Source organism: Amphiura filiformis, chromosome 3, assembly GCF_039555335.1.
Source record: "Amphiura filiformis chromosome 3, Afil_fr2py, whole genome shotgun sequence".
Classification (NCBI taxonomy): domain Eukaryota; kingdom Metazoa; phylum Echinodermata; class Ophiuroidea; order Amphilepidida; family Amphiuridae; genus Amphiura; species Amphiura filiformis.
In genome coordinates this window covers 41,052,405-41,072,876 of record NC_092630.1, presented here as the reverse complement: position 1 = coordinate 41,072,876, position 20,472 = coordinate 41,052,405, and the positions used below count along the sequence as shown (strand labels likewise).

Below are 20,472 nucleotides of genomic sequence, written 5' to 3'. Positions count from 1 at the left end.
AATATTCTTCATGTCACAACTGCGCAAGGATTCAGAATATAAATCCATCCCAAAAATAAAGTATCCAGTTTGATTTTGGTCAAAGATGGGATCTTAAATCAAGACCTACCAAAAGTATGCTACAGATAAATATATTCCGTACAGTTGGATACCTCATTTGTCCAAATCGATGCAGAATTGATGACACAATGACCTTTTGCATGCACCCAGGATTTTAAAGTTGCAGTAATTCCTATTGATGTTATTTTCCTGCTTCTCAAGATTCTTCGTAAAGGTATACCATGAGAGACGGACTTCGACTGTTTGACTTCACTTCCATGTGTTTTGTTGAATACAGATACTCTTTTACTCCTTCCTCAATATTTTACCCTTCTCTCTTCACAGTCAATATCTGGCATGTCCTCCTGCTGCATCTATGACTGCCAGACATCTGCGGTGCATGCTCTCAGTGAAACAAAATGAATATTGAGCAGCAGAACCAAATCAATAGCAATTACCGCAACTTTTAGAATTGAGGTGATTGCATTCAAAAGGTAATTTGTGTCATCAATTCTGCATCGATTTGGACAAAATGAGGTATCAAACTGCGCGGAATAAATTTATCTATAACATACTTTTGGTAGATCTTGATTTAATACCCCTTCTTGGAAACTTTCGTTTTGGGATGGGTTTATATATAGTTTGACTTAACTACGACCAATATAGTCTGGAATTATCAGCAATAAGGTATCAAAGGTTGAAACACAGGACATATATCCGATTTTGATGGTATTAAATTGTCTTGGTATAATAATTTAGAAAAAGACTTTTGATGTGTTCCCATGGTAACGAAACTGAACATCATAGATAGTGCAAACTGTTTCTTTTCTGAATTATTATAACAAGACAAACATTCTGAGACCATTTTCAGCAAAATTGGGTAATTCGTCTATGTTTGACAAAATTCAACCTTTGACCTTTTCGCCAATAACTCCAAACTGCTTAATCGTATAAAACTTTATAATTTTCTGAATCCTTTTGTCCTAAGGAATATTTTGGAAAAGCCAAATAATCGGAACAATTTTGAGTATGTGAACCTGCATTTCTCGGAATGCTCAAAGGTATATTCTATGATACACCTCAGTCTGGTCCTCAGAGCACACCTCAGATGTCAATATTAAAGCAAAACATGTTAGTCATACCCAACTTTACACTCACAAGCAAGTTATTCCCGACTATATCTTTGTCATTCATATATCTTTGTCAATCTTGACAAGTTTTCAATCTTCACAAATGCCGTCCATTGCATTTTCAACATCATGTTCTGAAATGGAAAAAAATACAAATGGCCTTGTCATAATTTATGTGAAGTTTGGCGTGATCGAAGGTCTGTAAAAGAGGAGCGCATTCACGAAGATAGTTCAAATAGTTGCATTTGAATACAATCTAACCTGTTGAGTGTGAATAATTATGGGCTGTCTAGGAATACAAACATGAAAAGTAGTGACTTTTAAAAATACACTGGATTTTATCTCCTGTCCGCTGTTTGGTCCGATGGTAATGTATGTAATTATTAACTAAATTAGAATATTAAGGGCGCTCTTTATTTTCTAAAAGACTTGCAAACTGCCCATTGAAGGACAAAATCAGAAATGAAATGATGAACAAATGGCTAAATCATGAAACAAAAGTTGAAAATAAAATAGTGTTTTGCTTTTCAAATTAAATAATTGTATAAACAAACAATGCCATCCAGCAAACACAAAAAGTTTTTGACACTATTTCCAGAAGTAGAAATAGAGGAGGCAAATACATCATTGTTATGGGTGATCTTAACGCCAATTTTGGAGAATGTAAAAATGGAGAAGAATCAACTGATTTCAAATTCGGAGTTGGAGAATGGAATAGACGTGGAGAAATGCTCGAGTTTGCCGTAGAACAGAAACTCATGATAGGCAACATATTTTCCAAAAAAGACAAAAAGAGGTATTGAACATGAGAAAGTTGAATTGGAATAACCAGGAAGCAGATAGACTACATATTATGCAGCCAAAAAGGAATTGTGAATAACTGAAGTTATCACCAAGGTAGACATTGCTAGTGACCATAGAATGGTCAGGGCAACAATATGCATCAACACTAAGCTTGCAAGGCTTAAATTTATCAATAATAAATAAAAAGAAGAAAAGAATTGACATTCTAAAGTTGAAAGAGAGGAAAGAGGAATTCCAACTGAAGTTGAAGAACCGCTTTGCAATAAATTGAAGACCTTGTACAAGAAGGAAAGCTCTCAGAAAAATAACAACCAAATCAAGAGCTGAGTACACTGAAATTGTAAAAGCTTGTAAAACCAGTAAGGAAGAAGAAACGACAAAGAACAAGAAAGAAAAAGCATGCAAGCATACTCAAGATTTTGCAAAGTGGAAAAGGCCTAAAAACTATCATAAAACAAGTGCGCAAAAAGTCAATAAATATAAATGACACAAAAATGGAACTGTTACATCAAACAGGTCAGAAATTCTGCAACTTATGTGCAGAGTTTTACCAAGCCCTAACTTGAACAAGAACTCAACAGAAAGACAAACCAAAAGACATTAATACAAGCGTTGAAGCAACAGATGTACCTCCAATACTACAGAATGAGGTAGAAGAGGCCTTAAAGGCCCATTCAGTGATTTGCTCAACCGGACGATCGTAAAAATCATCAAAATTCAGATGTTGGTACCTTTGTCATTGTCATAGATGTGCTAACATAGCCTGCTAGTGGTTCAGCCGAAGCGGTCCTCTGTTTAAGACAAAATAAGGCATTTACATGGCATCTGTAATAAACGTCAGTATATAAATTAGCTACATGTATTTGAATGGGGCTTCAGCTTCGTAAATACTGCTGTTTCAAATGACAATGTGATTTATCCTTCACTTAATACTACAGCTCACAAAACTTTACAATCAAATACTTAGTGGAAACATAGAAAAAACCAAAGAAATGGAAAGAAGCAAAAATGATTTTACTTCACAAAAAGGAGGACAAGGCAGACATTAAAAACTACCGCCCAATCAGCCTTCTTTCACACGTGTATAAGATATTCCCGAAAATCATCCAGAGCAGATTAAAAGCTATGTTGGACCAAATTAGCCTAGAGAGCAAGCAGGTTTTAGGGAAAGATTCGCAACCACAGAATACATGCAGTAAATCAACTGATTGAAAAATCAAACGAATACCAGCTCGATTTATGTCTTGGTTTTATAGACTACCAGAAAGCATTTGACTCCATAGAGCATAAGGATACGTTTGATGCACTGAGGAAGATCGGAATAAATGAAAGTTACATCTGCATCCTAGAAGATATATACACAGATGCCATCGTCAAAATACACATAGATAATGATGTTTCCAAGGAGGTGAGAATAGAGAGAGGAGTGAGACAGAGAGATACATTATCACCAAAGATTTTCACAACAGCACTGTTAGAGGATTTTAAAAAGGCCAACATAAAAGGAATCAACATTGACGGGGAGATGTTAACGGATCTTAGATTTGCAGATGACGTTGTTGCCTTAAAGCTCCCGAACAACAACATCGGTGAAGGATATGGAAGATCAACTGAACAGATTATGCAATGAAAGTATACACGTTGGCCTGCAAATGCACAAAAGAAAACACAGTTTATGACAAACTTTGAGACAAAAGAAACAATCGCAATACCAAATCACCAGATCGGTATTGAAAAATATTCTACAATAACATTTTGAACAACATTTAAAAAATGTTGTTGTAGAGTGTGTTTTGTTTTATCTTAAATTTTTTTAAAAACATTTCCATGACTTTTATATAATCCGACATTAAATGTTATTAAAACGTTTTTACCAAACCCAAAATATAAATTTTTTTTTTTGTGTTTTGCTGGGGTACATACCTACCTTTTTTCTTTTTACAACATCCCTCTCTGGACTGACAAAGTTGAAATCCTGTATATGTTGGACTAAATGGCAAGTATTGAGTCCACCTGTGTTTTCTAATGGTGTCCATACCAAATGGGAAGTCATATACGCTTAATAAGGGTGCATCGACTGAATCCTCAGAGCTGTACTCCTCACGCCACTTTAAGATGCCTCTTTCTTTTGGTGTGCCTGAGAACAAGAATTAACGGTAGTCATAGCGTGAGCACACGAATTTACGTTCTTTTAAATTCCGCTATCATTAGCTATAATTCTCTGTAATCCAGACTGGTAAGATGATTCGGACGACTGGCACTTTTAAGTTACCCAGCTTTAACCCTCGACATCCTGCCTCGTTCTACTGAGCCATTTTTGGAACGCGTCATACGCCGTTATATTTGGTAAATGTATAGCTATATAGGTGTCCTCTATCCAGTCAAGTACAGAAATTCCCATAATAATGTCGCTATGCAGGGCTTTCAACTCTCACGCTTTCGGCGCGAGTCTCACGCTTTTGGGCTTTCTCACGCTCGCTGGCCAAGGTAGTTAATATATCACGCATCGTTAAAATATAGTTTGAGAAAAGTTTTCCACCGCCGCCAACACACATTTTTTAAATTCTCGAGCGATGTGCGAAAATGTAGCATTTTAGTTGACAAACAATATTTCCATCGTAGTACGCTCCTGTTCGAAAATACCTCACGCCAAGCAATTCCAAAAGGTTGCCAGCCCAGTATGATGTCATAATGTGAGCGCGCTCTCGCAAATTTGGGAAAAATTGTACAGAAGTATAGCAAAACTATTGATAAAAAATGTTCTCTTGAATGTGAAAAAAATGACCATTTACTGTAGCAACATATGGTGGGCCTCACCACACCCTACTAATTTGTGATGGTCGGTCCTACCCTGGGTAAAGCGCAAGAGTAAAGAAATCATCAATAAAATGAGCGCAAAGGATGATCAACGGTTAGCTTAAGTCGTTTAGGTGTAAACACGAGCGTTTTGATTTATGCCGGATGAAAAGACTTACGGGGGTTGTACACTACCCCTCAGTGCTAGGGTTAAAGATGCAGACTTGAAAATGGCATGCACGATTCAAGAGGATGTAAGTACACACATTCGATTTTCCGCCGTACATCAACAGTATTTCCATAAATCATCATGATGAGGATTTAATGTTATCCAAACGGCCACGGACGGTCACAATCCAATACTATGCTTATAATGCCTTTGTTATTTTTACTTTAAAAGCAGGGTAAAACATAAAGCCAATTGGAATTGTGTGACTTACCAGGCATGGTGTTGTCCAAGATCAAAGCAAACATACCACCTACAAACATTCCCGTTGATAACATCACGGTTATAAGCTGATCAATTTCAGCAATACCTATTAGTGATCAAAAAAGGCAACAAGTCACCATAATCAACAGTGTATTCATTCAAGGTACATGACGCAGTGATAAGCATTCCTCATTTTAGTTTAGATGCAACATTGTTCAACGGACTGGTAGAAAAAAAATAGGGCTAAAATATAGGTATATTGTCGTATATAACAGTAGTATTTTCGAAAGTGCTTATATTCTTCATTAACTTTCACGATATGTCTATTCCAAAGATTATTTTTTGAAACTCATATATCAGTGAAAATAATAGCAAAAGAATATCAAACGATTACAAACTTATTATCATCGTACCGTAGAGATGGTCCGTAGAGATGAAATAACCTCATCCTTAAAGATGCTTGCGTCCCTAGGTTATATACCACTAAAAGGCATGAGCGATGCATATAAATACGACAGGAACTATTTGTTTGTGGGCCATCTGAAAAGGCTACTTTAAAACTACTGAACTTGACGAAGGTAATAGCCAAAAAGTACATTTTGATGCCTCGAAATGGTATATGTTCTCTCATTATGTGATATTTTTGTTGAAATATTACCAAAATTCATCCACACGGCATCGGTTTTTATATTCACCCAACCTTAATGTAACTTTTAGTTTCGAAGGTACGCTGCCATAAAAGTCTCAGGCCAACCTATGTGGAGCGTTGTTTAATTATTTGGCGTTTAACAATCTTAGAATGACCTTATGTGTTGGGTATGCGAACTCCACATCATAATGTCAAATGCTGAGCTATCAGTTGAATGAAGATTAATGAACTGCGCAATTTGAACTGAGACCATTTTGACTCCTAGTAAAGTTTATACTCCATCGGTGAGCGATGAGCGATTGATTTCTATCCAATGAGGTAGCGCGCATTTTTTTTTGCGTCGGGAAAAGCCCGCTACATCATTGGTTAAATACCAATCGCTTTTCACGTAGCGATGGAGTTTCAGATTTCACACCACCAAATAGTATTATACGGTCGTATGCACTGAATGCATTTCTCAGAAAAAGTCTAAAGTAAGCATTAAAATGAGCAGATATTTGCATAACTTTGGCTAAATTTGGATTGGTCATGATTAGTAATATCAAATCCTTCCTACAAGTGTACCACAGATGGGAGAGATCGAGTATTTTTTTAATGATTTTAAGCAGTCGTTTCTGTACAGAAACACTGGCATGATTTTGGGGGTAAATTAGGTAATTCTCGGACATCATAGACTTCAAGGGCAGTCGTAAAAAATAATGACGGTCAACTTATATTTTAATCCAGTCAGAGGGATCAACCGTCATATCTGTCGCTATAGATAAAGAAAAATGGAATTATAGCAAAATATATTGGAATATTAAATGATGACACTATATTTAAAATAATGGTACAAAGAAAGAAATAGAGAAAGAAAGAATATAGAATTTCAGTAATAAAGGCGTGAGCTAGACAATTTATTTGTCAAAGATACAAAAAAAAAAAAAATATCTGTCGCTAAGAACTGAGTCGCTCTTGCGAAGAAAAAATGACGTTTTCTTGAGGCGAATTTAGTACATATCTCTATGGGGATTTATTTGGTGGTGTGATATCATAAATTTCAGCTTAAGATACTGTGTGTGTTTACCTGTTGAAATGATACCAGGGTTTGCTCCCATCCAATAAGGAAGCACTAAACCCATGAACAACGAGAAGCCAAGAACACAGAGATTACGAGTGGAATTCATGTCAACAAATTGGAGATTTGATAATCCAACTGCTGCAACAATACCTGAAATTTAAAATGTATAAAGCCAAACTCAATAATGGTTCTGCTGGAAAGGGCTTTTAAATGGTTCGGGTATAGTATTGTGTAAATGGCACAAGTTCCTTGAATCTGATTTATTACATTCACAAGTGTACGTATGCACTGAGAAACGCCAAATCAACAACTAGACGTTGAGAAAGTAGATTTGTTTGCGCTTTTCAATTGCCAATTGATTGTTTCAAATCCTCACCATATTTAGTGTTTCTTAGCTTTGGGACCCCAAATAATCACGTTTTATATAACAATAGCCTTACCCTCCTCAATGGTAAGACTGATCTTTAAGAGTTTTCTGGCTAAGTGGACTATGGTCGACACAGTGTCCGTTTCTTTATACTTACCAAACATGACACAGAACAACCCTCCAACTATAGGATCAGGAAGAGTAGTGAATAGGGCACTAAACTTAGCGAAAACTCCGAATATGAGCATCAAGCAACCTGCAATTTGAACGACGAGCCGACTTCCAACCTGATTGAAGAATAATGAAGAGTCATTGGGAGTAAATAAATGGTATTTGAAATGTGGCGATATTGATTTACCAGCTTGAAGACTATCACTACTTTCCTGAAGTCATTTAGAGACTCAATTTTCTTCAAAGTTTGTGTAAAATTTGAGTTTGCCGTGATAAATTGTCGTTGTCTTCTTGAACAACAAAAAAAGTAACAAAACCACATCTCATTGGGATATCAATAAGCAAGTTTGTGTTCTTTAACAGTTTAGGAAGCATTTTTGTGTCACTGTAACTGATTACATGTTAACATGAACAATTATTGTATATCCCAATTTAATATTAGGGTGCATTCTACTGTGCACGTAACGATGATGTACGGTTTCAACTTAGGTCGGTGAGAGATTTGAAAAGAATGGTCAAAGAGCAAGAAGTCAAAAGAACAGTAAGTGAGAATTGACCTATGTTGAGGGTATTACAGTAACAACTTGACAAACTTTGAACTAGGTCTAATATTGAAATTTTTCAAGTTTAAGAATTGAAGTGGGTTATTAGATAAGAGAAAAAAAGACACCGAGCCAGTGTTTTTCAGTCGGAAGAAGTTAAACAAAAAGTGGGCTCTTCCCAAGATGCCCAATGTCCGTGCCTTTTCAGCTTAGATTTGCATGTCTGAATACGTGAATACCTTTGTGATCCCAATGGCTCCGATATTCTCACTAAAAGAAGTAGATCCGTTCCCAGTACCCCAAGCGCCTGCAAGAAGACATCCTATCCCCTCCATTCCAATTCCCCGATTAATGGCGTGGGCTGGTGGAGGAGGTGCTCCTGATAAACGTGCACATGCGTAATAGTCTCCTAATGATTCAATCATCGAAGCAAGTACTCCTGCCATCATCCCTAGGGCACTTGCTATGGATACCGTCGGTAAACCCCACTGGCCTGCAGATAAGACAAATGAAAGTGTTACTTTTGACAAGCTTTTACTACTTAATGCCAATGCCGGGTGCACTGATGCCATTGCTCATTGGCACAAATTTGCAAAAGACGCAACGGCTTCTCATTAAGTGTCCTGATCGACATGACAGCCTCATCTATCCGCTTTTTCCTACCAAATTAGAGATTTTGGCATGGGAAGATTTCTTATAATCCCAGTGATATCTTAGGCCTCATTCCGTTTAGATGTTATGAACGAAAAAGTGATAGCATCATCCCCAATTGTGGTGCACATACCGTTCTTGTTCTTTGGGCCATTGTGAAACACGTTCTTACTTCTAATATCAAAACGGCTAGTAAAATTTACCTCAAAACTTGGGAATTGGATTATTTTGGTACAGGCCTCAATGTGAGGTACAAAACATAAAACAAAAAAATCACTCTTGAACAATTCAAAATCCAAAGCTAAAAGGTCACATTATGGAGGGTTTTTTCACTGACGGAATAATCATTTGAGCCCTTTAAGTTCTAGGCCTATCTGGGTTCCGTTTAAGGGTCTGTGTGTCATATCAACAGGACAAATGTACATAATTACCTGGATATGGAAATCTAAACCATGGCGCTTTTGTCAAAGTCTCAGAACTCAAATCTGTTCTAGCATAGTAGCCATATGTGTCTGGGTTACTGGGGAAGACATCGGTAATGGTAAAGATATATGCTATCAACCACGCGGTAAGTATACCCAATATTATCTGCAATTATTATGTGAATAAAGGAAGTTACAACTCGGTTTATGCTGCTAATATACGGAGGATACCGGTAGTAAACGGTTTCAAGATTTATCCCTATAGTAATAGAAAGTTGATATCATTTTTTTTTATCATATCATTTTATTTGCCAGCAAAAAGACACATATACATATAAAATATTGCACAATATCAAAATTACACATAAATATATAAATTACACATGCAAAAATATAAAAATGTAAGCCATGGAAGGTCATAAAGCAAGAAATTGAAATTGAATTGACCCATGTTGGAGAAAATAGAGAGATGGCATTTATTTATTTATGACAATTATTACATCTTCATTCCTCAGGTCCCAGCAGTTGAATTGCGATTGATAAATGTTACAGTTTATTATGCTCATATTCAGTGTTCAATGTATATAACCTGTTAACGTTATTCTAACGGGTAAGACCTCTATATATTTTCCCTATACATTATCTAAACCAGTATGGCTAGATTTAGTTTAACAACACAACTTACTGGAAATAATTTGAAGATAGGAAATTTTTTGTTCCATTTCCACTTTCCTGATAGCTCGTCGCGCCCAAAACATGGAATTTGAACACCGGGTAGATACTGCGAAAATCCTATGATTAATGCTATGGTTCTGTGAAAGAAATATGTCATTGTGGTTCACAAGGAAATTAGAGAGATATTTAGGAGTGTAATTTCACGAAATAGTGCCCCCATTACGTCTTAGATTTAACATCATTATAAACATAGGTATTCAGTTTGTCCGCTACCATGACTAAATTAACTTGAAAAAAAAGTCTTGGAAACAACATCACGAGGTAGCTTGATCCCCGTAGTGGCGTTGCCTTGTTCCATAGACATGATAGAGCGATAGACCGTATAAGGTCCAAGGTTGTTACCATGTGGCAAGTATTAGGGGTGCGGGAAAAAGTTAGTGAGTTTCATTTACCCATCCAGGAGTGCCTGCGGTCGTAGCGGGAAAGGTACAAAGGGGAGGAGGAAGAAGAAAAAACTTCACGAGCGCAACCAGGATCATGCCACGGCGAGTCTGTCGCCAACTCTCTGGCAATTGCAAAATCCGGGAAGATTAATTGACGGTGTGACGGGATTTTACATTTGGGCGCAAGGGTTTTGAGGGAAACTATTAAATTAAGATGGCCTTGTACATTTATATTCATGTTCTCCCTTAATCCTAACACTGCCAAGTGTTTTTTATAATGTCATTTGGGCTTACTAGCCCTGCGGGGCTTTTCTAGAATTACACTTACATCACAAGCAAGTCTTTACCAAGCTTCTGCGCTCGTCGCTATCGCTTTCTCGCACTTGTTTCAATAAGCGGTTAGATAACAGAATTTTGTCAGTATGTTTATGATTAAAATATTTTCAGCAGAAGAACTCTTGATTGCGAGGTTCTATTCAACCAGGTACCTTCCCGGGGGTACCTTCAGCTGTGCTCTTCGCGTTGTTATTTTTTGACCCTGTGTGGGCCGCTCTGCTGAATGGAGACACACATCCTGTGGTATGGGTAATGCACTCCATTGAATTTAAGTGGTGAAGTGTACAGAAACAGTTCGGGTGAAACTGAAGTACTTCACAAACTTACAGTGCCGCCATCCCCCAATGGAGTCCAGCTCGATCAGCAGCAGCTTGAAATAAACTAACCCCAATGAGAGCAATAGTTGGAGCTATGGTAAGAGGGCCAATTAATTGTAGTAACCACCCAACTATTCCGGTAAAACCAATGAGAATCTGGATGCACGAGGCGGTCATCACAGCACCCTGGATCTAATGAAACAAAACAATATTAATATAAATGGGAATAAACAATGAGACAATATTTTCAATTCCAGTAAAGTGAGGATATGATAATCTATTAGAACCCCATAAACTGATGGTAACTGATTGCTTTATAGGCTTACTGGTAATAGATAACAAGAAACTCACTCCGACTCAGAAGAGGGCAAGGGGGTGGTTGCCCCACCAATATTTTGTTGAGATTGGTACTGCTGATTCATTTAGATTGATTTGACTTTGATCTCATTTCACTAAGAACTTAAAAGGACAAGTACAAACTTTGAAAACGTGCTTGATTTATTGTTGTTAATGACTTATGCACGTTTTACAAAAATGTTGTTGTTTTAGCCCTCTTTACAACATAACTCAATAACCACAGGACCTATAAAAGTACATCTGTGATATTTGAATTCTTAGCTATACACTCTCTCTCTGAAATAATCAATGCAATTTTTGCCAAAGCTCATTACCATTCGCAAGATGCTGAGATCTACCAAATCACAGCAGTTCAAAATAGTTCCTAATCATTGCTAACCTTAACACCTAATTCATAATTATAATATAATCACACTGAATGTCCTTGGGGTATAGTAGACCTTTGGTATACCTAAGTTTAACATGAAGGTACACAAATAAAAGTAAGCCTACTGTTTATATCATTTTACATGTCATGTATTAGCTTTGCTAGTTGACAAATAATGTACAAAATGACAAAGAATTGACCCTCCTGAATCATAGAAAAAAGGCGAAACCCCAGAGTTTCCACTTGGGTCCCTAAGGCGGACCCTAGACCTCACCCGTTAAACGCTAATATTTTGTCGATTCACTACAAATGCTTGGCCCACCAATACTAAATTCCTGGCTAGCGCGCCATAGTAGCCTACTTCATTAATGCAAACTTACTCAATAGCAATGGAAGCACTCAAGATTATAAAACTATACTTGGTGTACAGATGCCTGGTGTAGGAGTAAAGTCGTCATCTTATCGACTTACCTCTCTCATTCTTATCTCAAATGCTTCAGTTGCATTAGACCGTTCTTCTTGCGTTGAATTCACTAGAAAAAGGTAATAAAATATGGTCGTAGTATGTACAGTCCTTCTTTGCAGTTATTCGCTGTAGAAGTAGTGATGTAACTGGGTTAATTCCCATAGTGATAGGTGAAATTAATTTTGAATGCATTGCCCTGCACTAGTGCACTAGACGTACGCTCTGTATTGCACCATTGTTTGTAAAAGAATAGGCATTGTGATGTGTAATTTGATTTGATTTAATTATTTAACTTTGTTTACAAGCTGAAAGTATTTCATGAGATGGGAAACCCCCTTGTACGTGCAAGATAATGGTATGGAAAGTAATTTTGGAATTCCCCCAAAATTATTGTAAACAAAGTCAGATCTATGTTTGGAACTTGGAAATCCCCAGTTCAGCATTATTGCACCATCAGAAAAAAAACCCCAGGAAGTGATGTAATGTGAAAGGTGAATGTGTATAATTAATCTTGGGAAATCCCAAGATTGCAGCAATGTTGTGAAAATGTGATTGAAGTAATGGGTTATTAATAGATGATGGTTTTTTTTGCATGAGTACTGATATAAAAGCTGGAGGCTTTTGTTTGGACTTTACAGAATGCCATGGGAGATTGAAAAACTCCACATGTGTGTGATGGTCTTCGTGCTTCAAAAAAGAAGCACATTTTAACCAGTTTATGTAGCCAATAATTGAGCTATTTTAATACAGCAACGAAGGAGATAGCGAGCAAACAAATGTGCTCTTCCTCATCAAAGGATTAAAGTTCTTCTGTCGAATTGCTGGAGTTTGCTGGGTTTGTGAAGGCCACGCATCTGTCAAAAAACAGTGGAGCTGTGTTAAAGAAACCTGTTCCCTGGAAAAGAGTGATTGGTGAAAGAAACACCATTATTGGAGAAAGCAGCGCAAGGAGATATATTGCGGAGAAAGCAGCGCAAGAAGACAAGTAATAGGAGCAAGCAGCATCATTTTCGTGTGAGGATTTCATACGCAAGGATATTTATAAATGCAAGAGTACACTGGACTTCGCAGATTTTCGCAGGACAAGTGAATAAGGATATATTACATCAGTCGTCCAGAACATTAACATTGCAAGAACTCTAGGATCACCAACAAGAAGACCGCTGGTTAAGTACTGATAGAATAAAACTGTGATTGTGTGATTTTAGTGTATATTGTTGTTATATGTACCAAGCATACTTTATTTTCAATTAAAGACTTAGATTATGTTAGCGTAATCAAACAGTGTATTTGTGTTGTGCATTCGTGTGAGTTCGGGTAAAAGGTGATTTTGGCCTTGAGTCAGTACCACTCGTAACAAAATTGGGGGCTCGTCCGGGAAATACACTGTGAAAAAAGTTAACATTCATTTACTAAGTCTTGAAAGTGAAAGTACAGTATGGCAGAGTTCAAAGCAGAAGAGTTTCTTGAAACTATAAATTGGGAGAAGTTTGATGAGTTGAAGAAGCCTGATTTATTGGCATTTGCCAAACATTATAACTTGAAAGTAAAGCAAGCTACAAGAAAGCAGGCAATCAAAAATGCCTTGATTGATGTTTTGGTCAAGAGAAACTTGAAGTAGAAACTGAAATCGGTGGGGACTCAGCATTTAAATTGAAAGAGTTGGAAATTCAATTAGAACTGAGGAAAATGGAAATGGACCAAAAGAAAATAGAAATGGACCAAAAAGAAAAACTGGAAATGATCAAGTTAGAGAATGAAAATAAAGAAAAACAAGAAAGGCTAGACATTGAAAAACAAAAACTAGCAATGGAAGACAAAGCTCGCCAAGACAAGATGGCGCTTGAACACCAAAAGTTGGAACTTGAAGAAAAGGAAAAACAAACAAAGCTGCAAATAGAAGCACATATGAAAGAAAAAGAAATTGAGGAAAAGTACAAGTTTGAACAATAGAAGTTGGCAAAGCTAGGTGACAAATACTCATCAAGTTTCTCCTCAAAGTCAGGGTTTGATGTTACAAAGTATGTAAAGCTTGTGCCTAAATTCAAAGAAAAAGAAGTTGACGAGTATTTTCATCATTTTGAAAAGGTAGCTACAAATTTGAAATGGCCTCCAGAGCATTGGACCCTACTGTTACAAAGTAGTTTTGTGGGGAAGGCCAGGAAACTTACTCAGCTCTACCAATAGAGAAGTGTAATAATTATGAAGAAGTCAAACAAGCAGTCCTTAAGGCCTATGAACTGGTGCCTGAAGCTTACAGACAAAAGTTCAGAGATTCAAGAAAGCAAGCAGATCAAACCCATGTAGAATTTGCTAGAGTAAAAGAACAAATGTTTGACAGGTGGCTTGGTTCAAAAGAAGTCAAAGATGATTTTGGCCAACTTAAGCAATTGAATATATGAATACAAAAGCCACCTAAGTCCATACTTTGGCCAAATTGAGTTAAGCATGGGAAATTGTTGCTATACATAGGCCTGTCATATGCATGAAAGAACAACTCAAATTCATTCTCTGTGTCTATTGGGCATGTGAAAAATAGCATGTATGAAAGAATCACCCAATTCCATGATTTGAGCCTTGTAACACATTGATTGAAATCCAGTATGTACAAAAGTCCACTTGTAACACATTCATTGCTAGAGAATGACATTTGAAAAAAAAATGGGTTTAATAAAGGAAAGTGTGTGGTTTATATTACATGGCAGAATGCTTATCAACATTATACATACCTGTGTGCTTTATTTTGTATTATCTTACTAGTGGTAATCTCATTCTAACATTGTTGTCTTTGTATATGATTCAAAAACCACCTAAGTCCAAAATTTAAAATGAACCCCACGAAGTCCCTGAAATGCTAATCGTCATACCTAATACAGGTTAATCCACTCATTTGCACGTAAAACTTACCATATTGACCAGGTAAATCTAACTGAAGGAATTAAAATGATACACGGGTTTTTCTCTCAAAATAACTTCGCATGGACTTAGGTGGCTTTTGTATTCATGTATTCAATTGGTTCTTATAGAAGAGTTCAAGAGATGTGTCCACGTTGACATTAAAACCCATTTGGATGAAAGCGCTAGCAAAATTAAGACCCTAAACGAGGCGGCGACAATGGCGGATGACTATGGCTTGACACACAAGTTGAATTCAAGTAAATTTAGTCATAACAGAAGTTATTCAAACAGGTTCAGCCATAATCAGCCTAGAGCACATCAGGGTGGTACACAAGAAGGGAGATCTCAGTCTAATTTACAGCATAGTGCTGGTGGTAGAGGGACCCCAGGGAGTTCAGGTAACAGAGCAAAATTTGGGAATGAATTTAAATCCAAAGTAACTTGTACTCATTGTAAGAGACCAGGGCATACAATGACCCAGTGTTATTTCTTAAAAGGCAGACAAGACGCACAAAAACAGCAGCAAACTGCTAGTAATACTGTGGGATGTGCAGTGTCACTTGAGTCAAAGAAAAATGTCAGTCAAATCAAGAAACAAGAATTCCCACAAAAGGGAGGTGAGACAGACAAGGTGTGTGAAGAATTTGAACCATTTGTGTTAGAGGGAGTAGTATCACTTGCTGAGAATAGTAGTCCAAAGCCCATTAAGATTGTGCGAGATACGTGTTGTGCACGGTCTATGATTCTGGAAGGAACTTTGCCCTTTAATGAGGATAGTTCAGCTGGTGATGCTTTGATCCAGGGTATTGGGATGGAAATACTTAATGTACCTCTCCACAAAGTTAACTTGACATACCTACTTATCTACCTACCTGATATTGGTGGAGGACAGTCCCTTTCAGTGCTAAAATGGCAAACGTTGGCGACAGAAAGGCAAATGATCCGCCTTGTATTATCGGTAATCTGAGAACCAAACATAAGGCATTGACATAACCAAATATTCAGCTCTTGGTAAGTTCAGTAATGTCATTGATGGTGAGGAGTGTTCTGTTTTTGAGGTCTTTATCCTCACTAAAATCTTTCATGGACTGACGGAGTACCCGAAGAGTGATATCAATAGGGGTAAAAGCGCCACTACATCGTGCGAAGTAAGGATCTCATCTTCTGCAAGGACTATAGTGTCTTTTAGATATATTGAGTTATCTTGGTTATAGCCCTACATAACTAACTTATCAAGCCCTCTACGATGGCTCCTATTGCCCATAAAAGGTAGTGGTGAAACGGAAAATGTGAGTAAAACAGCTGCATTTATCACAGAAATTAACAAAATCCAAAGTTGAAATTAGCATTCCTAATGAGCTTGTTCAAAGATAAGTGAAAAAGCGTATCGCATATTTTGAGATGCAAATGTGATGCGATAGAACTTTTAACTTTTAAAACTCTAGATCTGTCCACATACCTGACACCAAATGTTGACTGAATGATTGTTACCAGACCCGAGACAAAAAATGTTGTACCAATGAGCTGACTCAGCAGTAGTAAATCGTTTCCTACACAAAGTTCTGGCGCTAACAGAAGTGGTATGGATACATTGGCACCGAACATAGTTAAAAAATGCTGCAAATTGAAAGGACACAAGAGAATAAATTGTCAGGTATTATTCCCAAGTTTTGTTTTCTTCATTGTTTCATTACGTTTGGACTAAACATGGTCGTATACGTGTACATTATAAAGGTCAGAACTATAGTTGGACGTCTTGCGTGCGTTTTACTGTTACGACAGAGGCAGTTTTGCGACGAAAAACGTCGAGAACTAGAAGGAGAACAATCCGGACGGGGAAACATCATCCATTTTGGTGAGTCTCCCTCGGAATTTTGTGGTGTTACTTAGTTTCTTGTTGAGAATCGCCTGGAAAAGGGGGGCTTTTAAGCCATTTATATTTATCCTTATTTTGGCTAATTTAACACTGAAGTTGCACATTTTAGTGCGCATTTTTCCCAGTAAAATAATTTTATAGTGGGTCGGTGGGACGATTTGGAAATGTTGCAATCTTTGTCATAAAAGAAATCCTCACTCCAACTGCCCAGTTGTGAAACTTGTGACATCTTGCGATTCTACGAACAAATCATGACATTAATAATATTGTTCCCTGAGTTTAACCTTGCAAATGATGGTGAAACCTCGAAATTTATGGTGATAAATAGTATCGTTCCACAATGTGGTGGGACACCTCTCAAATGATAGTGACATGACACGTAGAATCGTTCCATAAGGTGGAGGGAATGATGGTGATAAGTAATGGTCCCGGGTAATGGTTCAACATGGTGGGAGAACCTCGCAAATGATACGATACCTAGAATCGTTCAAAGGTGATGGGACGGTGGGAAATCCCACCCAACAAAAATGATAAAGATGTTAATCCCAAAATGGTATAAAATGTTACCTGAAACCCAAGCAAACATGACATGTGCCATGGAGGTCTATCGTTAACCCCATACGTTATGAAGGCTTTCTTTCTGTTCCTCAGAACATGTCGAAGTAGTCCATCAGGTACATCGGTATTTTCAAGTTTGCTTTTAGGATAACTCCATCAGCTGGTTTCTCATTTCGTTCATCATGTCCCTCCTCGTTACTAAATGCATCGTTTCTTGCTCCGTCAAGTTCATCACCTTTTTGAGGTATATCCTGATAAAAACAAAATGTTGTGTTAATTGAGTAAAATTCACCAATCAACCTCTTACAAATCATGCAAATAACATTTATTTATAGCTTTATTCAAATAATATGCTGACCTGCTCCAAATTTTGTCCATCAATGGTGATTGTTAAAACCTGTAAAAACTGACCCTCCTTTCTTGATCATATCTTCATCACTTTGTTCTCCTTTACGAATTTTCATATCATATTATTCTACTCCTTCATTCAAGCTGTCCATTAATCTTTGTAAACTTACTTCAGTACTTGCCACCATTGCTTATTCTTTCCATAGCTTCTAGCATTCTATCATCAGCACCACCACATATAGTTGAAAAGATCACCGGTGAGAGTAGACATCCTTGACGCACTCATCTCCCAACTACATTTTGGTTTGGAAATCTATCTGCCAAACCAGTGATATGCCACACTCACCTATGCCACTTGCCCCGTGTACAAAGTTGGATTATCAATCTTCTGTCTCTCCACTACTCATCCCAATCATCTTCATTCAAATAATGTGCTGACCTGCTCCTCATTTTGTCCATCTATGGTAATTGTTAAAAAACTAACCCTCCTTTCTTGATCATAATCTTCATCACTTTGGTCTCCTTTACGAATTTTCATATCATATTATTCTACTCTTTCATTCAAGTGTCCATTAATCTTTGTAAACTTACTTCAGTACTTGCCACCATTACTTATTCTTTCCATAGCTTCTATCATGCTATCATCAGCACCACCACATATAATTGAAAAGATCACCGGTGACAGTAGACATCCTTGACGCACTCAACTCCCAACTACATTTTGATTTGGAAATCTATCTCCCTCACCAGCTATATGCAACATTTACCTATGCCACTTGCCCCGTGTACACAGTTGAATTATCAATCTTCTGTCTCTCCACTACTCATCCCCAATCATCTTCAGGAGCCTAACAGCTCCATTGTGTCAAAAGCGTTCTCAAAGTCTATTAAAAAGCAAACACACAATTCATTGTCATGTTCCAGGGTTCTCTCGGTGCATCCTCATCACTTCAGTTGCTTCCCCGGTGAAACAGCCTTGTCTTAAGCCGAACTCGTTTTCTCTAAACCTGGTTCCATTTGGGTAAGGCTTTTTAGAATAATCTTTGATGTATGCGGAATCAGGCTGATGGTTCTGTGGACTTTGTACACTGTGGCATTACTTTCTTTTGCCGTGGAATAAACCATGGCCAGTCTCCTAATGGGTAACCTTGCTTCCAGACTACCGTCCATTCCTAAAATGTTCTTTACCATCTTTGCTGGTATACCTCCTGCCCCTTCTGCTTTCTTCTATCACCATTGTCGCTATTACCTCTCTATCCAAGATATCTAGGCGTTTCTTGCCATCATCAACTCTGCTTTCTTCTTCCAATACGTCAAATAACAAGAAATGTGCCCAAAGATTTGTCTTTGGGATGTCGCTTTCTTGAAATATCCCCAAAAATATCAAATTAGGGGGAAATGCTACAAAATTTAAAACAAACACGAGCATACACGATACATTCGCACTTGGTGGCCTGACCATTATCTGGCGCTGTGATTTGGGGTAGGTCGTGTCTTCAACTCTCCATGTACCAGCACTTTTAGTTTGCCCATATCAGAGCCATTAATTGTCGTCATAATTTCGAAAATATATTGTTATTAAATCGATAGAATCACAACATATTCAGTTACTGAATCAGGCCTAATCATGATTTGTTAACGACTGTACGTACCTCCAGAGGTAGATTGGTCGCATTACTGTTATCGGTAGACATGGCTATTATGGTAACGTTGATCTTTTAGTTCTACACTTTACATGCACAGTGGATTTTGATACACTATAAAGCAAATAACGGCTTTGTATTGACAAATATGATACAAATCGTGTATGTAAATATAATACTTCTCTTAGATAAACATACTATTTACAACGGCGTATATTAAACGATAAAATCATTTGTTTAAAATCCAATACGATGACCTATCGCACCTATGACGAACTGAAAACAAAATTGCCTGATTAAAAGCCAACAAGACGGGAACCTTTCGACTACGCGACGCAACAACAAAAGAACATTCTGAAATTGGCAATATAAATTGATTCATCATTCCATAAAATGTTATTAATTATTGACCTAAATGCAGAGCTATACAGTAACTCCATGACAAGTGCGATTCCCGGTGCGATTATCTGGACAAATACATTAATTTTGCACGAGCTTCGTTATCCATCATATACTTATGAGTGCATCGGTTATAATATAGCAGTAGGAAATTAAAGTGGTGTGGTAAGATTTTTCCATATCTGTTATCTTGTAAACATTTAGGCTTACCATTAAAATGATATGATTCCAATTTTTAGTCTATAATATCGAATTAAGCAGCGCTATTAGACAACTCATTAGACATGTTACATGTCTACCGAGTGACAGATGATGGACTATAGACATACAAAATAATAGGAACTTTTTAACAGTTATAAAAAACTTGATTCAAACGGTATTTACCGGAATCACACATCCGCCGTGGAGCAGTTTCAGACAATAGCTTCGGATTATTGGGCAGAGGTTAGCTTTTGGATCCTTCTATGACCACGAATTTATTTTACAAATTTTATGAACTACCCTATATAGCGATGCTATTATAATACTGGTTCTGGTTTTGTAGAGTTCTGAGAAAATCAACGTTGTTTAAAATATGGATATTGCATGTCTTTGATCAATTTTATTTTATTATGTCCAATGAAAGATAAGCCTATCATATGTTAAAGCATATAAACTGGTTTGGTTTCATTCTTTTATTTTCACTGTATTTTCTATGTATTTCTTTATTTTCCGACAAAGTGGATCTA

The 20,472-nt window shown here is 37.2% G+C and overlaps 1 pseudogene; it reads right to left on the bottom strand.

Moving 5' to 3' along the window:
* Positions 1-3,689: 3,689 nt before the first annotated feature.
* Positions 3,690-18,939, bottom strand: LOC140147265 (solute carrier family 23 member 1-like; annotated as a pseudogene).
* Positions 18,940-20,472: the final 1,533 nt, after the last annotated feature.